The sequence below is a fragment of the Salvelinus alpinus genome, chromosome 30 (assembly GCF_045679555.1).
Source record: "Salvelinus alpinus chromosome 30, SLU_Salpinus.1, whole genome shotgun sequence".
Classification (NCBI taxonomy): domain Eukaryota; kingdom Metazoa; phylum Chordata; class Actinopteri; order Salmoniformes; family Salmonidae; genus Salvelinus; species Salvelinus alpinus.
Window position 1 is genome coordinate 24646495 of NC_092115.1, and position 6000 is coordinate 24652494.

The 6000-nt window shown below is 43.5% G+C and overlaps 1 protein-coding gene across 2 annotated transcripts in view; it reads right to left on the reverse strand.

The window, feature by feature from the left end:
* The window catches only part of LOC139559826 (tenascin-N-like), a 35476-nt gene extending 31365 nt beyond the window's left edge, over nt 1-4111 (reverse strand). For both annotated transcript variants that reach the window (XM_071376195.1, XM_071376194.1), the window contains exon 1: nt 3890-4111. The gene's annotated coding sequence lies outside the window, so the exon portion shown is untranslated. The remainder of the gene's footprint in view (nt 1-3889) is intronic.
* Nucleotides 4112-6000: the final 1889 nt, after the last annotated feature.

Sequence of the window (6000 nt, forward strand, 5' to 3'; positions counted from 1 at the left end):
ATCAGACCAGGGGGAAAGACCAGCGAGTCAATGACAGCCTTACAATAACCCACATCACAGGAGCATTATACAGCCCTGTGGAATGACCAGGCGCTGGCGCACACAGATCCTTAACAAGCTCCTTTATAGCTCACTGTCAAGGTTTTATTTGATGCTGGCCATTTTCAGACTTTTATTTGTCTTGGAGAAGATTCCAATGTGGCCATCTTCCAGCTCAGAAAAATGGCTGCAACGGACTTCTAAATCTCTGCAGGGCAGGAAAGGCAGGAACAATACACTAGTAAGCCTGAGGGTTCTCCTCAATGTTAATCCATGGTTGTGTCCCAAATGGCACCCTATTCCACCCTATAGGAAATAGGGTGCCATTTGGGATGCAATCCATGTGATGCGTGTCAGACATGTCAGATATGGTAGAGCCGTAGCAGGCTCAAAAGTGTCAAGAAAACAGTATCCTCAGTTCCGCGCTCAAAGATGGCATGGACACACAGGGGAATTACCTTCACATAACAAGGGATTAAAATAGACAAAATGTCTGTCCTCTTTTCAGCCTCCATTTTCTTTGCAGACTTGTCGACTAGCTGTGAAGTTTGATAGACTTCCAACCGGGATTGGCAGGAAAGTACCTGAACAATTCCAGCATGCATTGCAGACTAGCAAGTAGTGCTCAGAGTAAACTTCAAACAGCTATTCAAATAGACTCTAACGGTTAACAATCCTTCTTTAATTAACCTGTCTCCATTCAGCTACACTGATTGAAGTGGATTTAACAAGTGAGAGATCAATAAGGGATAATAGCTTTCACCTGGATTCACCTGGTCAGTCTATGTCATGGATAGAGCAGGTGTCCTTAATGTTTTGTACACTCAGTGTAGATGCTCAACAGTGTTCCACTGGTTGGTAAAATTGAGCTTCCTCTACTCTTTGTTGAACCTTAAGCCTTGAGACAATTGAGACATGGATTGTGTATGTGTACCATTCAGAGGGTTAACGGGCAAGACAAAATATTTATATCTTCTCTTTGATACTGTGAACCATCAGATCCTCCTCTCCACCCTCTCCGAGCTGGGCATCTCCGGCGCGGCCCACGCTTGGATTGCGTCCTACCTGACAGGTCGCTCCTACCAGGTGGCGTGGCGAGAATCTGTCTCCGCACCACGTGCTCTCACCACTGGTGTCCCCCAGGGCTCTGTTCTAGGCCCTCTCCTATTCTCGCTATACACCAAGTCACTTGGCTCTGTCATATCCTCACATGGTCTCTCCTATCATTGCTATGCAGACGACACACAATTAATCTTCTCCTTTCCCCCCTCTGATAACCAGGTGGTGAATCGCATCTCTGCATGTCTGGCAGACATATCAGTGTGGATGACGGATCACCACCTCAAGCTGAACCTCGGCAAGACGGAGCTGCTCTTCCTCCCGGGGAAGGACTGCCCGTTCCATGATCTCGCCATCACGGTTGACAACTCCATTGTGTCCTCCTCCCAGAGTGCTAAGAACCTTGGCGTGATCCTGGACAACACCCTGTCGTTCTCAACTAACATCAAGGCGGTGACCCGTTCCTGTAGGTTCATGCTCTACAACATTCGCAGAGTACGACCCTGCCTCACGCAGGAAGCGGCGCAGGTCCTAATCCAGGCACTTGTCATCTCCCGTCTGGATTACTGCAACTCGCTGTTGGCTGGGCTCCCTGCCTGTGCCATTAAACCCCTACAACTCATCCAGAACGCCGCAGCCCGTCTGGTGTTCAACTTTCCCAAGTTCTCTCACGTCACCCCGCTCCTCCGCTCTCTCCACTGGCTTCCAGTTGAAGCTCGCATCCGCTACAAGACCATGGTGCTTGCCTACGGAGCTGTGAGGGGAACGGCACCTCCGTACCTTCAGGCTCTGATCAGGCCCTACACCCAAACAAGGGCACTGCGTTCATCCACCTCTGGCCTGCTCGCCTCCCTACCTCTGAGGAAGTACAGTTCCCGCTCAGCCCAGTCAAAACTGTTCGCTGCTCTGGCACCCCAATGGTGGAACAAACTCCCTCACGACGCCAGGTCAGCGGAGTCAATCACCACCTTCCGGAGACACCTGAAACCCCACCTCTTTAAGGAATACCTAGGATAGGATAAAGTAATCCTTCTAACCCCCCCCCCCTTAAAAGAGTTAGATGCACTATTGTAAAGTGGTTGTTCCACTGGATATCATAAGGTGAATGCACCAATTTGTAAGTCGCTCTGGATAAGAGCGTCTGCTAAATGACTTAAATGTAAATGTAAATGTAAATTTAAGTGCCTTTGAACAAGGTATGGTAGTAGGTGCCAGGCGCACCAGCTTGTGTCAAGAACTGCAATGCTGCTGGCTTTAGGAAAGTGTCCTTAATGTTTTGTACACTCAGTGTACTTATGGCATAAGAGGGGGTGACCTAATTTCCCTCCAAAATAATTGTGCAGGGAGGAGAGAAAGGAAGGGAAGCAAGCAAGGACAGATGTTGTGCAATGCCCCATATTCTCCTGAGACACATTAACCAACAGACAGACAAAAGGCAGTCTGCTCTTTTACGTTTCAAGTGGAATTGAATTGGACCAACAAGCCTGGGATGAGCTCAGAGCTCATGGTCTTTATGTGGTTGCAAACTTGCAACGTTTGTTGAATTTCCCTTTGCTTGTAGGCAGAAAAACCTGAAAGCAATTAGAGTAAGTCTGAGCTAAAACTCATATCCCACTGCTCTGTCTGTCGGTCCTGCCATCCAAACCACAAAAACCTTGATAAGGTTACAAGAGCCCAGAAGTCACTCCATTGGCCTTATGTAATGCTCACATATTAGAAACCACCCCATTCATGGCTAGATGCAGGCAACGCTCTACATCTGTTGTTTGTTTTATCACTGCTTCCAAGTCAACTTTAAACCAGTACAGTAGCATATTCATCAAGTTGAGTGACCTGCAAGGACCGTACATAATGTCTATGAAGCCTACAACTGTTTATTTTCCTGGAAACTAAAATAGCACCTTCAATGAAAAGTTTTACATTAAAATAAAAACCTGTGTTATTAAGCTCATAGTAAGGACATCTAATAGCATTCTAAGATTTCAGCTATGTCCCTACTAGATATGTCTGGCTAGCTGAGGTATAACGTGTTAGTGGTTAGTCTCATGCTTGACTGCCCGGCAGTTCAGTCTGGTACCAGAGAGGCTGGAGTTTAGTCTGTGATGAGAAGGCAGGTTAATAGAAGGTCATGAATAGGAAAATGTATAATAAATGCAGGTTATTTTCCTTAAAAACTGAAACTATTCAAGAACTTTGTAAAATAAACAAGGAAATGGACCTTTAACCGTATTGGGTTTGATGCCTTAGTCACAACTCATGTCGTTTTTGGGGGTTGATGCAAAATATGAAAATAAATATATCAACAGATTGCTTTTTGTTTCTTTCATTCATTTATTGTACTGTGTACCTTCTACTGAAAGAACTTAGTTTTGGAAGTTGTTATAATCATTTCATATCTTTGTTTAAAGGACTACTGTATGTTAACATCTCATTTGCTCTGATGAAAATCATGTTTCCTGATCATATGCTGTATCTTATGATGACTCCTGAAACAGGAGTAACATTGCAAATGATTTATTCCGTTGTACGTATTACTTTTTCGTTGTAATTACTTATTTCAGCAGTAAGTGTGAATCTCGTCTATACCTGCATTTGTTAGAAGAACATTAAACAAAATAGTTGTGAAATATTAAACAGGTCATCCTATGAACAAAAATGGGTCAAATCAAATGCAAATCACTAATCAACCAAACTCACAATCACAACAAATTTGTATTCACATATTACAAAGCCTCTCAAAATCAATGTTGAATAATAAAACAATGATAACAGAAAGCAGTGTTTAACTTACCGTTGCAATTCCCTGTGACTCCGTCCTCTGAAAGCCTGAGAATCTGTCGCTCTATTGTTTCTCTCTCTGACACCTGTTGACCAGCTCAGAGCAGGAGTTTGAAAGGGCCCTTATAACCAATGCCTCTGTGGCTCCTGCAGCAACAGTCTTTCCTTCAAGTCGTTAAATTCCATCTCCGAAAGGCCTATGGCCAATGGGAAGTAGTTTGGGAGTGTCTCTTCTCTTGCTCCTCAATCATGGAATGGAGAGAGATAATGAGAGTCATTCCCTCTTCCTCAGTCTGGGGCTAATCACCTACATCAACATGACCCTCACTCATGTTGCCTCTCACCCCTTCACTACCATTTTTTTTGGTTTTATAAACTTTTTTATATGTTTTCTGTTACAATAGCAGCGGTGGAAGGAAATTAATCACTTGAGCAGGAGTAATATGTGCTGCAAGGCAACCAGAGAACGTTTGGATCATTCATTAAAAAATCATTCATTAAAAAAATAGATCTAGTCATATCTGTGACGTGAAATAAATTTCCCATCAGATTAGTCAACCTTTATTAGCCTATTTGAAGTGTGAATTTGGATTAAGAGATTATAGACTTTAGTTACAATATGATTTTATGCATCATCACATTAACTACTAAAACACTACATGTGGTCATCCTTACAAGGATTGATAGGTCTGAAATAAACAAAATAAAACATATTTAATCGTTTATACATACTGTACATGGTTTGGCTTATGCATACAGCACCATTATGAAATGTTCTTACCATTTGAAGAACAAGGAAAGACAGATATTTTTGTGAGAAAACAGCAGGCTAACACTTCTCCTAAGCTAGTACGAAACCACAAACACCACCATCAGAAATAGCCTTCAGACCATATTGTGCAACACTTCAGGAGACAATAGCAAATGATGGATAAAGTTAGATCTATTGTATGTACCAACGTGTTTGGATTATTATGAATTGATTCCCTAAGTATTTAGATGAATTACATAAGAATATTTACACAAATACAATAGAAACCAATGCAACAACGTGAATTCACGCCCACACATCGACCCACCCTTGTCTAATGGACATGCAGCATCACCAAAGGCTCCAGGTGTCAAGGTTGGTAATATTTTTCACCGGCATCTGTTTGTCTCTAAATATATCATATGGTATCACATTACTGTGACATAGCGGCTGTCTGTGAAATAGTTCAAGTGAAACTGGAGCTGGAGCTGAGGCCAGGTGTGATGGTCTTTAAAGGACACATACTTACTACTGATTGAAATCACAGGGTGGTGAAGGGTTAAGTTGCCCCTAGACACTGATCCTAGATCTGTACCTAAGGAACACTTCACCCCGGAGCTCACCGAGCTAGAGACTCACTGGTCTGCAGAAATGACTCAAATCAGATAATAGTTAGAAATGTCCCTTTTGGAACCATACTGTGTGAAGATTCTAGAACAACCAGATGGCACATGATAAAAGCCAGTAGAGGCAATTAACTCTTCCTCTGAGTTGAGAAATAACCTCGGAACATTCAACTGAATGTTCAAGCTTATCAAGTTCATGGCCCTTGGCATTATATAGCATGGTCTAGCATTGGATCATCTCCTCTGTAAAACATGTGAAGATGTTAACATGATGTAAAATGAAATGAAGACTTACTTCATTCTTGTTAATGAGTCTGAATCTTAGCGAGGGACTCAGCATGCACAGTGAAATTACAATGTTTTGATAAGGAAAGTGATGTGGGAGGTCTGGGAACAGAGAGCCAGGAAATAGCTGAAAGACTCACAAACATTGGCTCCATTTCTGTTTGGAGTAGGGGGATATCATCTGATAAAATGACATGCTACCGCCCCTCCCGAGTGGCACATCAGTCTAAGGCACTGCATCACAGTGCTAGAGGCGCCACTACACAGCCGGGTTCGATCCCAGGCTGTATCACAACCGGCCGTGATCATGAGTCCCATAGGGCGGTACATAATTGGCCCAGCGTTGTCCGGGTTAGGGGAGAGTTTGGCCGGGGGGGCTTTACTTGGCTCATCGTGCTCTAGCGACTCCTTGTGGTGGGCCGGGCGCCTACAGGTTGACTTCAGGTGAACGGTGTTTCCTCC